General features: G+C 36.8%; 1 protein-coding gene across 4 annotated transcripts in view; it reads right to left on the bottom strand.

Moving 5' to 3' along the window:
• The window catches only part of LOC150094869 (dynein regulatory complex subunit 3-like), a 304780-nt gene extending 285250 nt beyond the window's left edge, over positions 1-19530 (bottom strand). For 3 of the 4 annotated variants that reach the window (XM_090411304.1, XM_090411301.1, XM_090411303.1), the window contains exon 1: positions 19444-19530. The gene's annotated coding sequence lies outside the window, so the exon portion shown is untranslated. Of the gene's footprint in view, positions 1-7757; positions 7845-19443 lie in introns of all 4 variants that reach the window. The other variant, XM_090411302.1, reaches the window with a different exon arrangement.
• Positions 19531-22429: the final 2899 nt, after the last annotated feature.

Genomic DNA, 22429 nt, shown 5'->3' with positions numbered 1-22429 from the left:
CCGTAGATGGTTATTCCTTCTGTAATGTTTATAACTGGATTTGAGAGATAGAATTTGAGAGCTGTTTGTATGGCTGTTAATTCACAAGTGAAATTTGAAGCTATTTTGCGGCTATGGTTTTGATTTGCATATCATCACCTCCAGGTAGAGTTAGAAAAACCCCTGAACCTCATTGGTTGAGTGCTTCATCAGATGATCCATTAGGTAATGATATGGTTAGGGTTGCTTAAGTGATGCATAGTGTCAAGTCCTTTTCTTTTATTTTCTTGCTGTGAATCCTTTGTTTGAACAAGGTTCGAGGAGATTTAAGTTTATCATTGAGCTTTTTTTTGGTAGAACAGAGAACAGTGGAAAAGAATGGCTCTTTGCTTATTTCAATGGATAGGTGTTATAAGTCAATCTGTTTTCTAATTTCATGATCATATTATAGCTTTAGTCTAGATTTTCTTGTCCAGGCATCGAAAATCCTGAGTGAGATGTGATCCTGTTGGTGGCTCCTGATTCTGTTAGTGTGATCCTGTTCTGATTCCTGAATTTAACTGTGGAGAGTTTTCTTCCGTCATCTAGTATATGAAGCCCACTCTCTTGTTGAGCTTTTAAATTATTTGTGCATGAGACTGCACCTATGATAATTTTTGCTGCTCTTGAATGTACTCTGCCAAGTTTTTCTTTTGAGCTAGTCGAAGGAGGAGCCCAGATTGATGAGGCATATTCCATAATGGGTCGTATGAGTGCCATATATGTAGTTTTGAGTGTCTTCGGTTTTGCACCCTACTTTGTTCCACAAAGCTTTTTGATGATATTAAGCTTTTTAAGAGCTTTATTGGATATATTTGTAATATGAGTTGTAAATCTCAGTTCAGTATCTAGGGTTAAGCCTAAGTATCTTGGAGATTCTGTTTTTCCTATTTTGATATTATATATTTTGATTTGGGTGATGTTATTATGTCTATTTTTTCTATCAGTGGAGAAGATGCTCAGTTTTGTTTTTTTCCTGGGTTTATCTGTAGTTTAAGTTCCTTTGCCCATTTTTCTGAGCCTTTTTATTGAATTATTTAGGACTTTTTCAGATTGTTGAGGATTACTGCTTGTTTGCCAGATTGACATATCATCTGCATAGCATGCTATTTTTGTGTCATTTATTATGTGAGGATGGATATTGTTCATATAGATGAGAAATAGGAGTGAGCTGAAAACAGAACCTTGTGGGACTCCAGCCCAAGTTCGATGCATGTTGAAATAAATTCCATTAACTTTTACTTTCATTTTTCTTCCTTGCATGAAATTTGAAATCAAAATTAATGCATTCCCCCTTATTCCTGTATCATATGCAATTTTTATTCATTTTTGTCTCCAGACACGATCATAAGCAGCTGCGAGATCCAAGATTATTGCTGTCATCAATTTTTATTCATTTTTGTCTTTAGACATGATCATAAGCAGCTGCAAGATCCAAGAATATTGCTGTCATCATCTTTGGTGGTTTTTCTTGAAAGTCATCTATGACTGATTGGCAAAGATAAAATAATTGATCTTCTGTACTGTGCTGAGACCTGTGTGAAGTTTGGTAGAAGGTGATCCTGTTGTTTTCTAAGAGCCAATTCCTAAGTCTGGTATGTATTATTATTTTGTTTAGTTTACGGAGAGTGCTAGTCAATGATATTGGTCTGTAGCTTTTAGTCACTAGGGTTTTTGTTAGTTTTAGTATGGGTATAATGACTCTTTTCCAGATTTTTGGTAGTTTACCTGCATTCCAGGAAATGTGTTAAATATCTTCAGAAGGCGGTATATGGCTATTTTCCCCATGTTTTTAATCATATGTCTACAATTCCAGGTGATTTGTCAGGGTCAATTTGACTGATTGTTATTTCTAATTCTGTGATTGTGAGGTCCCGAGTAAAGATGTCTTCAGAAAGATAGATTCTGGATTGTATTAGCAGATGGTTTGCAATTTTCCTACAATTTTTGTCTTCTTTGTTGTATTGCAGCTTGCTTGCATTAGAGTAAAGTTAGGCTAGTAAATTTGCAATCTATTTGTTTGTTGCTGCTGTATTGGTTCCTGAGGAGACTGTGTTTGAAGAGTGATCGGTATCCGCAAGCGTTGCGTTATTTAATAATATGATAATATTTCAGTGTTGTAAGTCTTTTCTTGGATCTAGTCTACTGCAGAATTCTTCCCACTTTTCTTATTTGCAGTTTGAAATTTCATTTTCTGCTTTGAGTTATTTCTATTAACTTCTTTCTGTTGTCTTCTCTGTTATTTTGTTTTAACTGTTCGTTGATAATATCTCTTTCGGTGATCATAACATTGATATTCTGATCTTTCCAAAATGGAACCCAATTGTTTTTTCTGAGCCCTCTGGAATTGAATTTTTTGCAGCTCTCTGTATGTTGTTAGTTAGTTCTAGTAGTTGCTGATCAAGTACTTTACTAGTGGGTGTGCTAGCGCAATATATTTCTAATAGTTGTGTGTATTTAGGCAAATTTACTTTTATGAAGTTCAAGGATCTCTTTGTCTGTGGTTTTCAGTCTAACCGCAAATTAATGGTTGTGATAATAGGTCTATGATTGCTGATGGCATTCTTTAGTATTTTCCACTGGGTAAGACGCGCAGTTTTATAATCTACTGCCGTGATGTCTAATGCTGATTCTGTGCCTGTTGTTTTTGACAGATATGTATTTTGCTTGTTGTTCATGATCTCAAGGTTTAGATCATCAATTATGTCTTCTATTTGTGCTCCTTTCCGATCTGGCTGTGGGGAGCCCCAAGTGGAGCTTTTGGCATTTAGATCTCCTAAAAGGATCTTTGTATCTGACATTGTTTGACTAAGTTGTTGAAGTAGTTCTGTATTTATATCTGTGTTATCTGGGTGATATGCATTGACTATTGTAATAATGCGTTCTGGTAGAAATATCTTGACTGCTTGAGCCTCTGTGTTACTCTTTATACTGATGTTTGTAGTTGATACAATTTCTTTATATTTAATGTATTTGGTCCGTAGGAGTATAGCTAGACCTCTGCCAGAACGATCTGGTCTGTCTTTCCTTATGTTGAATAGCCTTTGATTTGAAGCTTCAGATTCTGATTTAGTTTCATTTCTTGTAAGCATGCAATGTGGATGTTATTTTTGTATAAAATGTTTTTAAGTTCTTCCATCTTTTTTTGAGTGCCATTGATGATTAGCTGAAGTATGTTGAGAGTCCTCGTAGCATATTTCTCATCAAGATCCCAGACTGCAGTTCTCGACGCGTCGGCTACCCTGGACATGGTAGTAAGTCTGTGATCAGAAGACACGCTTCATGGAATTGGGTGTGCAAGAGCCCCGTTAGCCAGCAATTTTCAGGGTTCTCTGCATGGTTTGCTGTAACAATCCAAGTGAGAAAAAAAAAACGTGGTAACAGGATTTGACAAAAGAAAACTTTGATAAGATACTAGAAAGTTTTCTGGGTTTGATGTAACCATCCAACTCTTAAAAAAAAAATAATAATAAATAAATAAATTCCATGTTATAGTAATGGCACCTCACCCAAAGCAAACCCCTACTTCTTGCCACTTCCGCTTGCACATAGGCAAATGCCTTGGACATGGGGTTGGACTTCTGCAAGGCTAAACAGTCTTTTATAAGGTAGAATACAAACAATTGATCGTTTAAAATTAGAAGGAGCTGCGTGATGTTACATCGCTAATCACGATATCATTTCACTGGAGAAATGTAAACATAATAGTGCAGAAATAAATTACATGTATAGGTTCACAATGTCATACAAAAAAAAAATTAATTCATAAAAGCATATTAAAGATATCATTAGATAGATGTAGTATCTAGAGGTTATTACAAAAAAAAAAAAAATATATATATATATATATATATTAATGTGTTATTCGGATCAAACTTTCCCGTATTCCATGTGATTGCCATCGTTCTTATTTTGGACAAACCTGATGTTCTTATAGAAAATAAAATAAAAAATAAAAATACAAGAACATCAATCTTATATTCTTCACAACAAATCTGATAAGTCTGGATTGGCGCAACACGGAACAGAGACAAAACACAACATTCTCTGGTCTAAAACTCACCTTCTGCACAGATGCCGATATAAATTCGAATGTCTATTCAAAGAGAGCGCTGAAGCCTTATTATGAACCGAAATGACTGCATATCCTTGGCAAAATTATGGGAAAGTGTGATCCGAATAACACATTAATTTTTTTTGTAATAACCTCTAGATACTACATCTGTCTAATGATATCTTTAATATGATTTTATACATTAAGTTTTTTTGTATGACATTGTGAACTTATACATGTAATTTATTTCTGCACTCTTATGTTCACATTTTTTCAGTGAAATGATATTTGTGATTAGCAATGCAACATCATGTGGCTCGTTCTAATTTTAAATGATCAATTGTTTGTATTCTACCTTGTAAAAGATTATTTCCTGTCAAGCCAGTGATGATAGTTTGTTATTTTCAAACTGAAATATCTGGCAATATATTAAATAATCTTCTTGTGAAACATGTTGATAATTCTTGCTAAATATTTGGCTGTGTGATAGGTAGGTGAATCAATGCAATCTACAATGAGATGAAGAGAAATGTCTTTCTTATGGATCTTTGGTAGACCATAGAACCACGGTGTTGTTGCAAAATACATTTTGAACTTTTCTATGGTGTCTGCATTTCCTTTATCTTAGAGAAGTTTAGAATAATCTTCAGGTCATGACATTTTCCTGTCTCTAAGTGGGGCCACCACTGAGATTACGGCTCTTCTCAGTGGTGGGGTGAGCCTGCCATTGGGTAGAGCCACTGCTGAGGAGTCACCACAAGAAGGTGAGGATTGAACATTAGGTCAGAAGCCCCTCTTCGGTTCTCCATATTCCTTTAAAGGCTATGTGGAGGTCTCCTCTCAGTTATACAGCTTTGAGCCTTAAGCACTCCTGGGATACGTTCTAAATTCTCTAAATAACTCTAAATAAAAATGCCTGTCACTGATTGGAACCACCACTGAATAAAAATGATCCCTAAGGTTGCTCACACTTGCTGAGTTTAGTGTGACTGATCTGGGAGAATTACCTGAGTTTTTTGGAGACTTCCATTCACTTATATAGTGAAACCAGTCTGGTTAGTGACCCTTCCCATGATGCATAGCATTATACATGTCTGTCATTCGTGAATTTACTTCACGTGCAAACTTTGTTTGCTTACACTTGGATAAAAGATTAAACCAAGAATATAATTTCTTTACATCTTTAATTTATACTATAACCAAGTAGGAAAAACTTTCAATCCATGAGAAACTGCTAGAAAATCCTGTTATACTGAAGAACCAACATTCTCCATAAAAATATTCCACACCTAGTAAAGTCATCTGGCTCTCTCGCTCTGGCCATTTCTGTCATCAATCTCAAGCTAGATAGTCATGACCTTTACTTCAATGACTGTAACCAAGTCTATAATTTAATTTGAGTCTGACTTGCTCATTCCAAGCATGTTGTACCATCATGCGTATTATTATTATTATTATTATGTGACACCTCCAGGAAGTCCAAAGACTCATTGAGGGAGGGCACCGACTCTAAAATCTTATAAATTACTTTAATAACTTATTAACATTAACATTTGATCTCCATGGAGGCTGAGACTCATTGTGGGAGTTACACACTATTGCACATAGTGCTCATCCAACCGTGCCTTAAACTGTGTTAAGTGAATGACGAATTTTATGATTTATTCATGATCTAACATGTATTGTATTTCCTGAGCTAAGTTTGCTCCTACGTAAATTATAAATTAAACACTTACTGTTAAAATTTTATTGATATAATAATTGTTAATTTTTTTAATTATTTATTCTGTATAAATTCTTTATATAACTTGTAAATATATCCTATATCTTTCTGTATGGAAGAGTGATTTTATGTAATTCTTCTGATTAGATTTGATTGGCTGTTGTCAAGGAAACGGAGTTAATTTTAGATAGCGCGTGCGTGGAGCGTGAGCAACGGTATTCGAAGGGAGAAGGAGTTGATATAAGCTGGAGTGGTTAGAACCGGATTTTAGCAGGAAGAATGAAGGTATTTAATTGGAAAACAAAAGTAAAGAGAGGGAAGAAGCTTTGAGGACAGCAAGGAGTGAAGTAAAGGGTGGCAGTAAGAGGATATGGAAAACCTGTAAATAGATTAAGAAAGGACCGGGAAATTAATAGGTAATTTGGAATATTTCTACAGAATTCTAAAATTATGACGAATTCCAATTGTTTTGAGGAAGAATAGTGCAAAGTTGAATTTAATGCATAGAAGAAAATAAGGAATAAGTAGATTACCTAAAATGAGTGCATCAAGACTTATGAAACTCTATGTTTAACATTTCAGTTATTATAGTGAAGATTTCTTTGGAATAGTATTACTTCAAAGTAATAGTTAACTACAGTTTTAAGTGTGCCTAAAGTAAATCCAGTGTGTAAAAGGTGTAACCCAGTAAGAGCAGTCCTTTTTGTATTTCAGTTGAAGAAATAAGAGTTAGTTCCACCTGATATATCTTAACATTAACTGTGGTGTTCTACTAAAAATAGCCAAAGTATGAAGCTTTAGTGTTTCCCTGTTGACATGATAACTGTCTCATAATTAAATTAAGTGTTTGTTGACTAAGAGAGAATTAGAGAATTCTACCTTAAAAATAATTACTGTAAAATTCTGAAACATTGAACTGTGTGAACCATTTTCAATTATTTAGAAGAATATAGAATTGACAGCTGAATGTTTAATGCCTAATGTTTTATGTTTGTTATGAGTATTTGAACTAAGTAGATGTATAAAAGAATTGAATTATCTCATTGAATAGAGACAAGTTGTGATAATAGTATTAAAGCATTGGAGAATAAGATCTGTAAATTTAACTTCGATCTTTAAACCAAACCGAGAGGCTACTAGTGTCTCAGAGATATTTTGAATATTGTTCAATAGATTATCTTGCTTAGGAAATTATGCTTAAATGTACATGTTCTATAACCCTGTATTAATTGTTTATTTCATTGAATTCAATTTGTTGTTTGCCTGATTTTTCTTCATTGCACCGCTCATAAAACTTATTCGAACCTTGCAGAAGCCTTAAATGATAATATTAACCTCGACCTGTATAAAGTGAGATTGCAAAAGTTAGTTGATGATTGATTCCTCTATATTATATAGACTAATCTGAATATAGGGTGGTGCAGTATAATAAATCTCTAGTATAATAAAATAAATAAATCTCTCCCATTCTATGAAAAATTTCTATGTCGACCTGATAACAACCCCCTGACTAGCTTATATGTCTCAGTCATATCACCCCCCCCTTCCTCCTATTCACGAGGCTCTTTAACTTACATTCTCTCAATCTGTCCTCATACACCACATTCCAAAGACCACTGACTACCTTTGTGAATCTTCTCTGGACCCTTCCCAACATATCCTTGTCACCATGAAAACCTGGTGACCAAATCTGAGCACAATAATCCATGTGATGCCTGATCAAGGCCTTATACAATGGAATCATGAGGGTCCTCCACATCATTGCCATTATCTGATGTGATATCTTCAAAACTGGTGCAATGTGGCCCCTGAATTTCAGGTCCTTGTCCACCATCACTCCTAGATCTCTCATCTCCTCTTCTGTTAAAGTTTCCCCACTAAGTGTATACTTTGCATCCCATCGTTGCTTACCAAATCTCAAAACCTTACACTCTGCAACACTGAACTGACAGTTCCACTTACCTGCCCAATCATGCAATCTATTCAAGTCCTCTTGTAAGGCAATAACATCTGCTTGACTCTGCAATGCTCTCTCCAGTTCTGGATCATCTGCAAACAGTTGGATATCACTAATTAAACCCAACCCAATATCATTAACATACAAACTGAACAACAATGGCCCCAAAACTGACCCGTGGCACACTGCTAGTTACCTTTCTCTTTCGGGATACTGCACTCCAATATACAACTTTCTGATACCTATCTGACAGCCAGTCATTGATCCAACTCAGAAATCTCATATCCAATCCCATCTGTTTCAATTTATTTAAGAGTTTGTTGTGTGCAAAATCCAAGTACACCACTGTATATGCATATCCCCCGTTCAAGGTATTTGTCACTTTGTTATAGTATACAAGTAAGTTAGTGAAACAGGATCTCCCCCTTAACAAATCTATGCTGATATGATAACCACAGAGAATACTGCTATTATCAACCCATTTCTGTATCCTAATTCTCACCAATCTCTCCAGGACCTTCACCATACCTCCAGATATACACACTGGCCTAAAATTTGAAGTTACAACCTTATCGCCACTTTTATGCAGTGGAACAATTTTACCCTCCTTCCACTCCCTTGGAACTTGTGCTGTTGTAAGACTCATATTAAACAGAGACATGCTACTTCTCTTAAGATGTGTGGTGACATGTCATCAAATCCTATTGCCTTATTGACATAAAGTTTATATATTTCCTCAAATACCTTCTGCTCACTCACAATTAAGCCATCCTCTCCTATGTCCTCTACTCCTAAGTTCCTCATGATTCCACCCTGATGAGGATGTAACACGCTTATAAATTGAAATCTAGGGTTTTTGATGGAAGTTTTTTCAGTTGGCTATGCTACCAATTACATATTTGGTTTAATCCTTTATTCAAGTGTAAGCAAACAAAGTTTGTACCTGAAATATTTTCAGGACTGGGGAAACTCGTGGTAAAGGTGGTATAAGTTCTGATCACTTGCCTTAGTATCCTATAATGCAAAGCACATATCCTTATGGGTATGTAAAATGTTGTGCATTGTGGAAAGGATCACTACCCAGATCGGTTTCCCTGTTGAAGTGCAGGGTTACCTCTCCAAAAACTCGTGAGATCCCCCACCCTCAGGTTACCAAACAATGAGTGACCCAAAGGATCTAAAACTCAGCGTTGTTCCCCTCAGTAACAGGCTCACCCCATCACCGAGAAGAACTCTCAGTGTTTGGCTCTACCCGGTGGCAGGCTCACCCCACCAGTGAGCAGAACTGCTCATATTCCATCTGAGGGGTAACAGCAACAGCCGTGCCTCAGTTAACTTCATGGGCTACAGCATTACCCCCTCTACCTGGGTAACAGCAGCAACAGCAAGCCTCAGTTAGAACTTCATTGGCTACAGTATTGCCATCCATCACCCAAGCTTCCAACTGGTTTCAACCCTTAGGGATCTAGTCAGTGTCAGCCAGACCCAGAGGTGGTGATACTAAGGTGGAAGTAATGCAAAAGTCATATCACCAATATACCAGTTGCCAAAAGGTGTCAACACCTTATTATTAAAATTCTCTGGATTACACGTTGTTTATGGAAATTTTTTTCACTTCACTATGCTACCAATTACACATCTGGTTTAATCCTTTATCCAAGTGTAAGCAAACAAAGTTTGCACCTGAAATATTTTCAGGACTGGAGCAACTCGTGGTAAAGGTGTATAAGTTCTGATCACTTGCCTTAGTATCCCATAATGCAAAGCACATATCCTTATGGGTATGTAAAATGTTATGCATTATGGAAAGGACAGCTACCCAGACCAGTTTCGACCTTTATTGAGGTCTCGTCAGTGGGAGCTAGACCCAGAGGTGGTGATACTAAGGTGGAAGTAATGCAAAAGTTACATCACCATATATCAGTTGTCAAAAGGTGTCAACACCTTATTATTAAAATTCTCTGGATTAGATAGTTGATGGAAGTTTTTTCACTTGGCTATGCTACCAATCACATATTTGTAATTGGTAACATAGCCAAGTACTTTCTTCTTCCAGATTTCATGTTTAATTACATATTTGGTTTAATCCTTTATCCAAGTGTAAGCAAACAAAGTTTGCACCTGAAATATTTTCAGGACCGGGCAACTCGTGGACTTTTGCTTTACTTCTACCTTAGTATCACCACCTCTGGGTGTAGCTCCCACTGATGAGACCTCAATAAAGGTCGAAACCTGTTGATTGCTACCTGTCTGGGTAGCAATCCTTTCCATAATGCATAGCATTTTACATACCCATAAGGATATGTGCTTTGCATTATGATACTAAGGCAAGTGATCAGAACTTATACCACCTTTACCACAAGTTGCCCCCAGTCCTGAAAATATTTCAGGCACAAACTTTGTTTGCTTACACTTGGATAAAGGATTAAACCTTTATCCAAATATGTAATTGGTCTCTAGGTTTTTCTTTGCCTGATTTGCCAATTTCTGAAAATGGGTCACTCTCCTGGCTTGTTCTTTATACTCTTCATGTGACTGATTATTACCATTATTCATCTTGAACTTTCTTTTTCCAGATTTCATGTTTAAACTCCACATTCATCCATTTTACACCATTTATGAGCCTTCTGGCCTTCGGAATACAGTCGTACATTGATGCTGTTATGTATTTCTTTGTCAGTTCCCATGCAGCATTTATTTCCTTACCATTCAACTTCTAATTCCATGTTATAGCTCCAAGCTGTCTCCTAAGTTCATCATAATCACCAGCCTTATAATTCCACATATATCCTTTCCTCACAAAAGTCTGCATACGTCTAGCCATAACACAGGTGATTACTTCCTGATCTCTTTCACTAACTGGAGGTGAAACCATTTCATTACTGAAACCACTTCATCCCCTTTATTCTTGATACTTCTGGCATTTGTAAACAAACAGCAGTTCATTTTTAGGCCTATAGCCAGTCCTATCCAAGTCATGTGTTGGTTGTGATTTCTCCACTACATCTGTCCAATCACCTTCAACACCACTTACCACATACATCTCCCCAGTCTCAACTTCTCCACCCACATCGCAATATACTCCATCTTCATACACACATTCACTGCCACTTTCAACATTCACTCTCTCTATGCCACATCTCCCTGTCCACCTGAGCTCCCCCTGTTTCCCTGTTCCTCTTGTATTCCTGTTCTCTATTCCTCTCTCATGCTACTACTGTTTCCACTGTCAAGCACTTCTGTCTCTTCAGTACTATTTTCCTGATTTTTCTTTTCATCTCTTTCTTCTGAACTCTGGCATACATCACACACTATACTTTCAGCCAGCAACACTTTTTCCAGCACACTCACTCCAAACCCATTTAACTCAGTCCAATCCCACCTGTATAATTTCATTTTACCCTCAAACACATGCCATACATCCACAAACTCCACTCCCTTCTCCTCACACACCTCCGCTAGCATACCATTCATGATTTCAGTTCTCCATTGCAACTCATCATTGTCATATCTAGGTAACACACTGAAAACCTTTTCTAATACACTGTTATCTTTCACTCTTCTCAATAGTCTCCTGATATTCATTCTCACATCCTTCTTATGCCCACTTAGATCATTTGTTCCTACAATCACAACTAACTCTCTTGCTCATTTCTTCCTCATGTCCAACACCTTAACTATCATAGTCATTCTCTCACCCGGAGAGAAGACCTTATGGACCCTGTCAGTAACTAGTCCTCTAATTACAGAGTCTCCATATACTATCCTGGAATCACTTGTCACTTCCTTTACTCTTTTTTCTTTCATTCTGTTCTCTTGCACACTTTCATTAGTTTCCACTAGACGTCTAACATCACTCCACATATTCTTCATTTCATTTTTCATTTCCAAAACTGTTTCATTAAATCTTGCATTCTGATAATTTCACTCTCTATCTCGCTACCTCTCATTTGGCCGCACTTTACTTCCACTTCCTCATTCATACTTTCTTTCATTCTAGCTTAGATGAGTAAGTCAAACATGAATTAAACTATAGAGAATATATCATAGATATAATTCTTAAACTAATGACAAATAGTTGAGAAGTCATGGGAATATGTATTTAAGATTTGTGGAAAAGGCATACAACAACAACAAGGTGTCCAGAGAAAAATCTTTAAAAACACTACAATTATATGGGATAAAGAGAACATTATGCAGAGCAATACATATTCTGTATTTAAATTGTAAGTCAGCAGTTAGAATTGATGGGAATATAGAAAGATAGTTTGATGTAAAATCAGGTGTAAGACAAGAATGCACATTACCTCTACTCTTATTCATTATCTATATGGATCATATTATGAAAGATAGGTGGCACTGAACCTGATATTAGGTATATAGTACCTATGTAGTACAAGTCTCCAGGATTCTGCAACTGAATTGAATAATAGCTGTAACAAATTTGGCATGAAAATCAGCAATAAAAAGACCAAGACTACTAAAACAGGCTGAAACATTGAACACATCAACTACATTCTGAATGGAGACTCCATAGAACAAATAAAATATTTCAACTATTTAGGCACAGGTTAGTGAAGATGGCAAATTAAATTTGGAAACAAACAACAGACTAGACAAAGCTGGTATGTTGGGAAGCCAGCTAAATAAATTATATGGAATAAGAGACAAATTAGCCAAAACACTAAACGAGCATAATATAAGATGGTATTCAAACCAATTTTAAGTTATGTTGCGTTAGAAATAAAGCACTTGATCAAAGATTAGAGACCACAGGTATGAGAGTTCTGAGAAAGATTAGGAGTGAATAGATAGCAGCAAATGCATATTAAAAATGATATTAGAAAGGAATTCGAAACTATTAGCATTTAAGAATGTGTAAGCAGAGCTAATCTAAAGTGGTATGGCCACTTGAATGAGTAAGGAAAGGTTAGCAAAACAGGTGTTTGATACCAAGATGGCAGGAAAGAGACCCAGAGGAAGACCAAGGTCTAGGTGGATTGATTCAGTCAGTACCTTAGAAGAACAAAATGTTAGATATGACAATATTAAAATGCTGACAAATAATAGACTAATTTAAAGAAAAATTGTTGATAGGAAGATTAATTAATAATGTAAGCTTATTCATGTAGTGCTCATAGTAGCCTGAATACACCTTGAGGGTACATATCAGGAAATTGATAATGATGATTTGCTCATTTATTTTGTGTTCTGACCAGAATTTATTTTTTCTTAAGCATTTCATTTTGAATGGTTTAATTTTTTGCATTTCTTTCTGACTGAATCCTCATGCATCAACTACATATGTTAACATATGTATAATTATTATTATTATTAAGGACTCCATGGAATCAAAAGACTCATTGTGGGATGTTCTTCCTAGGAAACACAAAGTCTGTACCACTCCTTGAACTCATTGACCATTCTTGCTCTCACCACTCTATCAGGCAATGCATTCCATGGTTCAACCACCCTTCATACAAAGAAACCACTCCTCACCCTCTTGCTCACAGCTTCCTTTTGCAACTTCCAGGAATGGCCCCTTGTCATCGCTCCTTCCCGCTGTTCCACCAAGCAAAAGAACTCCCCAGTGTCAACCCTGTAACTACCTCTCAACAATTATTTTATAATTTAATAATATTATAATAATTTTTTGGCATTGGGTGGCTCATCCTGGCCAAAGGTTATTGGCATTAGTGAGACATGGCTAACAAAAGATAGACTTTTGTTAGTCATCGAGTCTTGATAGATTTTGTGTTTCTTAGGAAGGACCACCCACGATGAGTCTTTTGACTCCATGGAGGCCTGAATAATAATAATAATAATAATAATAATAATTAGTAGGATAAAATATGAAGGGTATAGTGTGTTCAGGGAGGAATAGAGAGGGGGAGGGAGGAGTATTATTGTTGATAGCCGATGAACTGCATCTAAAGAGAGTAAAAGTTCAACTGCAGGCCAGTGAAAATAGCACATTTTAGGCTATCTGGTGTGAGATAGATGCCAGTGGAACAAAATATAGAGTTGGATACTTCTATAGACCAGGGGATGGAAAAAGATGATGGAGATAGTATGTAACAGCAAATAGACTCAATGAGTGGAGGACAGCTAATTATTATGGGTGATTTCAACTATGGGACCACAGATTGGAAGGAGGAGAGGACACAAGAATTTATGCAGCTATTAAGAGATAATTACCTGAGACAGCATGTGATGGAATATACCAGGGGTTCAATAGTGCTCAATCCGGTAATTGCATCTGAGACTGTCTATAACAAATATGAACATGTTGCCACCAACTGGTGAGAGCGATCATATGGTCTTGACCTGGGAGGTGGCTAAATGTGTGGAATTTTCAGTTAAGACGGAGTATATGTGGAATGACAAGGCTGGTATGTATGACAAGCTTAGGAGATTGCTTTGATAAGTGCCATGCACTATCAACATCCAGCCCTTTCAGTTTTACATGCCATGTAAAACTGAAAGGTAATGGAACTGCATACCCAGTCAGAAGAGTAAATCAAGTGGGAGTTGAATGGATGAATATCATCATTAAGCTGGGGCTGCAAAAAAAAGAAACAACTGTGGAGGGAATTTAAGCAGAAAGGTGACAAGCAGGCACATGAACAGTATAAGACACAGGACAGAAGGGTAACTAGTGTGGTAAGAAAAGCCAAAGCAGATTATAAAAGGAAGTCAGCAATGCAGACTAAAGAGAATCCCAAATTGATTTTTCAATATGCTGCAAGTAAAAGAATGAATATATTTGGTAGTATGATTTTAATGAATGTCGATGGTAGGGAGGTAACTGAATCAGTCAAAATAGTAGTGATCGAAATAGTATATCATCCAGGTGGTGATATTGCAGGAACAAAAGAGCCAGAGGCTTATATGGGAACTGAGGTAAAGGAAACAGAGCTACATAGCATATTACAGAACCTTAATATGATACAGCTGCAGGAGTAGATGATATACCAGCTCAAGTTTTATGTAGAGTGGCGAGGGAATTGTCAGTGCCCTTGACCATATTGTCAAAGGTCAATTGTCAAAGAGGGAAAAATAGTTCCATTGCATAAAGGAGGCTCCAAGACCAATCTAGCAAATTACTGACCGATCAGCATATCAAGAGTTGTTGTCAAAGTATTAAAGAAGTTGGTCAAGAGCAAAATACAGGAATGAATAGATAGAAATGGGATACTGTATGGGGAGCAGAATAGTTTATTGAAAGGTTGGTTCTGTTTTAGGACTGCTACTGTTTATTTTGTTCATTAACAATATAGGAAAGGGCCTGAGAGGAACTGTTCAATTGTTTGCTGATGATGCAAAGTTGGGTAGAGCAATGGTTAATACAGGCGATGTCGAAATTTTGCAGGATGATTTGATTAGATTGGCAGACTGTGCAAAGGAGAATGGATGTCAGTTTAATGTGGCAAAGTGTAAAATCATGCATTTTGGGGTGAAAGGATTACCAGCCGTATACCATATTGATGGAACTGTAATCCAGGAAATTGAAGAAGCCAGAGCTTTGGGAGTGTTGGTGGATAAGTTGTTAAAGTTTAGAGGGCACACAGCAAAAGTCTCTAAAGGAGCTCATCAGATCACCAGGTTACTGAAGAATACTTTGGCAGGTTATTGTTCCTCTTTATCGAGCCTTGATAAGACCCCATCTTGACTACTGCATGCAGATCTAGGCACCAGGGTTTGTTGGTGATAAGGAGGAGGTGGAAAGGATCCAGAGGCAAGTGACCAAGTTGGTAACAGGTCTATAGAATGAACCTCACGAGAACAGGTCAAAGATTTGTGGGTTACAAAAACTGGTTGATAGGTGGAAAAGGGATGATATGATCGAGACATACAAATTACCGAAAGGTTTTTTACAAGATTAATTCAGAGGAAATTTTTCAGAACAGGTCTGGTGGTGGGAGAACTAGAGTCAATCCATGGAAACTGAGTAAGAGTGTAGTTAGCAAGGGTGTCAGAACTAAGTTTTTTGTTTAGAGAGTGGTGAATGAGTGGAATTGGTTGCAAGGTTCTGTTGTGGGTGCCATGACTGCGAATGAGTTCAATGCAGAGTATGATAGATTATTATTATTATTTTTATTATTATTTGACACCTCCAGGGAGTCCATAGACTCATCGAGGGAGGGCACCTACTCTACTAATCTCCATCTCCACCATTCAACCTCATCCGCATCATCTACACCAACGCCATCTACTGTTCACCACTAGTATTTTCACAGACAATCACAAACATCCATGCTCACGTCAGGATTCGAACCTGCAGCCTTTTGGCTGGAGAGTGGATATGCCAACTAGGCCGGCAAACCAGATACTGCACAAATGTTGGTTAGTTCCTAACATGATGTTTGGGCCTCCCTCAATAAGTCTAGAGACTACTTGGAGCTGCCCGTAATAATAATAATGATTTTATACAGTTTTAGTTTGAGAGGTTTTTGAAATGGTGTTATTTTTCCATATTTGTTTTAAATGTATTCATATTAAATCATCCAGTCTGTATTTCTTTGTTCTATGTTGTTGAGGTTATACATAATTAGACTGCCAAGACATGTAAATTCTTTACCTGTTCAAGTATGTGATTTTCTAAGTTTACTGACAATTTTTTTCCTCATCACTTTCTATTTTCATTGATTTTGTTTTGCTTAAATTGATTTTCATTCCAAACGTTTTTCAGTTTTAATTAATTTAAAATTTTTATTGTACTTTCTAACTGTGCTCTAGATTCTGTGAAAATAATATCATTTGCATATTTAATATGACTGACATTCATGAGACTAGGCAACCCTGCATAACTTCTTTTTCTGTTTAGAATTTGTCTATTTTTATTTTATTAAATTTAACAGTTCCTTTGGTATCTTTATAATAATTTGTAATCAAGATTTGCATTTGATTTTAAGATGATTAACATTTTATTGCTGTCAATGGAATGAAATGCTTCTTTTGAAGTCAATAAAACTGCACTATAAATAGGTAAGTTATATGTCCAGTACTTTTCAGCCATGCTATTAACTCTAAAAATATGGTCTATAGTAGGCCTTCTAAGTCTGAAGCTTCTCATGCTTCATTCATTAAAGTCTGAATTCTATTTTATACAACGCATGTGAAGATTTTATTACTGTGACTTAACAATGTTATGGGTCTATAATTTTAACACCTTCTTTCTTGAAAATTAGTATAACTAAGATTATCTTCCAGTCATCAGGAATTTCACCAATATATACTATTTTGTTAAAAAGTTCAAGAAAGCAACTGATGACTGCTATGCTACCAGAATTCCACAGTTCAATAAGAAGTTCATCAAAACCTAGTGATTTAGATAAGTTCATTTGGCTTATTGCGTTCAAAACTTCTTTTATTTTAGATGGTGCTCTTTCTTATTCTGCCTCTTTATTTGTGTTTTAACAGCCTTCTTCTATCTGGAATAGTATCTGGTAATATTCTTTCTTGGAATATTACCAGATGGACAGATAAAATAAATAATGAAGAGGTCTTAAAAAGAGTAGAGAAAGAAAAGAATCTGTTAAAAAGGATAAAAAGAAGAAAGGGAAATTGGATTGGACATATCCTGAGAGGAAATGGAATAATTAAAGATGTGTGAAGAAAAAATAGAAGGAAAAAGATCTAGAGAAAGAGTGAAGGAAACAATCCTAGATGACATGCTGAATGGAGACAGATACACAACCTTGAAAGAGAAGGCTAAGAACAGAAGAAAGTGGAAAGTTTTTGCTACTAAAAGAAGAACCTGCTTAATTGCAGAATACCTAAGAAGAAGAATATTCTTTCCAATTACACACACATACTGCTTGGAAATAAGTCAACAGACACTGTAGTGTAAGGAACAAACAGGCATGGTGCCCACCTTAGTAAGATGTAGGACTGCCTTTTGCTGCAATGACTGCAGCAATCCTATGGGTGTATACTTTCCACAAGCATATGATAGTGATCAATGGGAATTTTGGACCATTCTTCCTGTAGGAATATAATGAAGTCCTGGACTGTTGTAGGACAGACATCCCTTTACCTCACCCTTTGCTCCAGTTCATCCCACAGATGAACTGGAGTGTCAAGTGAGGTCAATAGGTTTGAGATTAGGTGTGGAGGCTAGTCAAGTGTGGTGAGGTTCGTGTCCAAAACCACACAATTACAGCAGCAGCAGCCGTATGACACAGTGCACTGTGTTGCTGAAATAGACAATGGTCCATTGATATGCCACAAAATAGGTAGCAGTGCATTGTCTAGAATGTGCTGATACATCTTGGAGTTCAGTGTTCATAGCACCACAAACAGAAGTCCAAAAGCCAGACCAGGAAAAACAGTATTATACCATTACACTGCCACCTCTGAATTTCATAGTTAGGTTTATGCACTCTGGTAAAATTGATCCATCACACCCATCCATCTGCTCGGTATATGGTGTAGCATGGTTCGTCATGCTACATACGACGAATGGCGGTTTTAAAATATTATTCTTGGTAACATCCCATGGTCAGGTTTGTTGAGTGTTATGGGTTTTCAAAGCTTCCACGTCCCACTGTACATGCCCTTTGCACCGCTGAAGATGACACCGCATGTTGGTTTACATAATGTGGCGTGTGTATATCACTGTCCTACCATGGAAAGCCGTGTTGTGAGCATTGATTCTAAATGTTTTTGTGCACATTTTTTGGAACTCCACATTGAACATGTCAGCTGACAAATGGCAGTTTTTACATTAGCACCCTATGATCACGTTCGGCAAATGTGGTGGGTCATCTGCTGCAGATAGTCAACTCCCTGTGTTTCCATCTCAGCATGGTATCACTGATAATTGATCTGGGATGATCTAATCTGTCACCTTTTTTTTTTTGAGCTTTATCAGTACCTTCACACAGTCTTTTCACCTGAACACAGTTGTACTGACTTGGAAGCATCATATTCCTCGATGCGCTCAAGAATAGTTTCTACAAAAACATGACTCATTACTTGGCGTGGGCAGGATGTACCTTATTCATGGGATCGGTAGTGCACTCAGGATTTAATCTTGGGGGAGGGGGCGGAATTGAGTAGACGATTTGAGATTATATACTACGCAGATACAACCTATGACTTAGCATCTGTAATGATTGCTAATTCATAAGTAGTACAGAAATAGAAGACACGACACGACATAAATAAAAAAATGAATTTTAATTATGAAAAAAAAATTTTGGAAAATTTTCTAGTGTTTTTTCCTTTTTCTTTGGGGGGGGACAGGGCCCCTTTCCCCCCTCTGGGTGCGCCACTGCATGGGGTGTCCATTGACTTCTTTTCAAGCAGTGTTGTGTGTGTGTGTGTGTGTATATATATATATATATGGGATGGCCCAAATAAAATGTTAATGTTTAAAGAATATAATTTAAAAATAGTGTCCCTATCTGCAAAATTGCAAAACGCTACTTTACAAAGACAAAGAACATCATTGGATGAGCCAATGGCACGTTTAAACCAATTTTAAATCATAGTTCATATCAATACTTGAAAGTTTATATTAGCAAATACATCCCCACCCCCTCCGAACATTGTTGAATATTTTTCAGTTCTGCGCCTCCAAGTGATTAGAAGTCTGAGAAACTGGTAGCTAATTTGTAAAACGTAGTAAATTTTAATGAATTATTAACGATTATACAAACTGAGTTCCACGTTTAGCTAACTCACTTATAATTCCATGTTCCATCGTGACCAACAGAGTAGCAGACGAAAAGGAGGGATTTTCAAAGTGTGATCCGAAAAACACAGTTCTTCATTAAAGAGTTCCTAATATATATATATATATATATATATATATATATATATATATATATATATTTTTTTTTTTTTTTTTTTTTGTCTTCTGGGATCATTGAGAATAACCCTTGTATCGAAATAATAGTTAAAAGTTTACATTCTTTCAAGTGGATAATATCTCGAAACAAGTACTTAAAAAAATTTAACATTCAAAAAGCCGATATCACAGTCTGCAAATAAACAGAATTCCAAATTCGGTACAAAGACGCCAATTTGCTGTTACAAAAGAAATATGCGAAAATTTACTTGAGCATATATCAAAGTTTGCATGTTTCATTCTGGAAGTAAAATGACAAGTAAACTTCGTTCGTTAAGATTAAAGAAAGAGTTTTATATAATATCAATAGACAGAATTAATAATATTTAACAATCAATAAAGAATATTCAAGTATTAAACATTGGTAACTTTCGCTTAGAGGAATAACAAATAACTATGAGTTGATGGGGAAGTGGGTGTATTATTATTATGTGACACCTCCAGGGAATCCAAAGGCTCATCGAGGGAGAGTGTGCCAACAGCATCGAACGATTGAGCTCCGTCCATCTACTAACCGCGCTTAAACTTGCTTAAGCCATTAGTAGCAGAGGCTCTACCAATCGACCAACCTTTGCTGGCATATGTAGGTCAAATTGCATCATGAAACTATCAACAGCATCTGCAGCCGGGATTATTAAGAATCTTTTCTGCTTCTCCATGACTGCACTGTGACACCTTGAGAAAAAAGTATGTGTGTGTGTGTGTATACACTGTTTGGAAAGAAGTCAACGGACACCATAGTGTGAGGAACAAGCAGCTATGGCGCCCATCTTAATAAGATGTAGGACCTATCGCTACGATTACTGCAGCAGTCCTAAGGGCATACTTTCCACAAGCGTATGATAGCGATCAATGAGAATTTTTGACATTCTTCCTAGATGCATATGAGGAAGTCTTTGACTGTTGTGGGCCTCACCTGACGCTCCAGTTCATCCTAACAGATGTTCAAGAGGGTTGAGATAACGGCACTGTGGAGACAGGTCAAGTGTGGGTGACGTTCATGTCCACAGACCACACAGTCACAGTAGAAGTCATATGGCATCGTGCATTGTCTTGCTTAACGGACAATACTCAGTTCCGCACAAGCGCAACAAAGTTCGAAGCATTGCATTATTCAGAATGTTCAGATACCTCTCGGGGTCAATATTATTGGCACTACACACAGAGGACTAAGGACAAATCAGGAAAAACAGGACCATACCATCACATCGCCAGGTCCGAATTTTACAATTGGGGTAACGCACTCTGGTAAGAGAAGTTCATTGGGCATCTGTCACATCCACAACCGTGCATCTGCTCATTCTTTGCTTCATAACAGAGCTTTCTAGACTTCGACGTCCTACTATCACGTTATTAACACCACTGAAAATTACGCTACACGTTGGTTCGGGTTATGTAGGGCTTGTATGTTCTGGTCCTAACATGACCCGAACCAACATTGTGCTATTCAGTTCTGGATGTTTTAGTGCAAATTCGATTTCAGTCAATTCACGGAACTCTGCGTAAAACGTGTCACCCGACGAATGGCGGTTTTAAAATATTATTCTTGCTAACACCCTATGGTCAAGTTCGATGAGTGTTGTGCGTCGTACACTGCAAATAGTGACTTCCTGCATTTCCATCTCAGTACAGTATCACTGATTGTTGACCTGGGATGTCCCAATATGTCAACAATTTGTGAACAGATAGGCCTGCAACATAGTATGCCTATCACAACGCCTCATCCAAACTGCATCAGTTTCCTTCTTACAGCTATTTCATGGGTCCACAATGCAATGACTTCGGAACATCATATTCCTTCAATTTATGCCACCTACAAGCACCTGATTCGTTACATCACACAGGCATGATGCACCTGGCCCTTGAGGACGTCCGTTGACTTTTTCTAAACAGTGTATATTGTGATTTAAGTGAAATATCAGAAGATGTTCTGTGGTGTCTCCTGCGCTTACACTATTGCTTGATAGTCTTCAACCCCTGTACCCTGTAGCCAGTATCATACGAACTATTCGGTACTAGAGAAGTTGCTAATGTTGCCAGTGGCAGGAAAATTTTCCGCAAAAAAAAACCTACATAGATAGGCTGATGACTTATTAATCCACCAAATAAATAGCTTTAAATAGCTCATTAGTACCATAATAACGCTCTGCCATTCAAAAAAAACCATTATCAGTTCGATTCTAATCGATGACTAGAGAAACCTTTTCTAACCCTTATTTTCGATCGGTTCCCAAGTCAGTCGATTATTTACGAATATTAGGTTTTCTCTCTCGATAACCCTGGTTTTTCTTCTCGTAAAGTGAAGAAAATCAACCTTAGAATACACAGTATGTCAGACAAAGAATATACTGTGTTAGTGTTTGGGACGATGAGATGACAGTACTTGTCATTCTGCCTCTCCTCACAGGGATTTACTTCACAATTAGTGATAGTCTTATCTCGGCTATCTCTGTTGGCTACTGGTGCAGATTTAACCTACCCCCACTCTCTAAAAGTTATGTAGCAGCTGAAATGGCCTCTATTCTTGAGACACAATTGTGACATTAAAATAAGAATTATAAAGTCGTTAACACAAGAATATTTTAATGTTTGCCAAATATTTCAGTCTGAAACTAACAGACTATCCTCAGTGGCTTGATAGCAACAATTTTTACGAGGTGGAATACAAACAATTGATCATTCAAATGTAGAACGAGCAGAGTGGTGTTGCATTGCTAAGCATTAAGAGAGGAAAATTTCATCAGAGTGTTGAATAAATTATAGTTATTAATTCACAATTTCATATAACAATCTTACTTTATAAATTCAGTTAAAGATAAA

Source organism: Typopeltis vanoorti, chromosome 21 (assembly GCF_054136105.1).
Source record: "Typopeltis vanoorti isolate ZY-2024b chromosome 21, IOZ_Tvanoo_1.0, whole genome shotgun sequence".
Classification (NCBI taxonomy): Eukaryota; Metazoa; Arthropoda; class Arachnida; order Uropygi; family Thelyphonidae; genus Typopeltis; species Typopeltis vanoorti.
The sequence above is the reverse complement of the archived record's forward strand: the minus strand, read 5'-3'. Positions and strand labels throughout refer to the sequence as shown.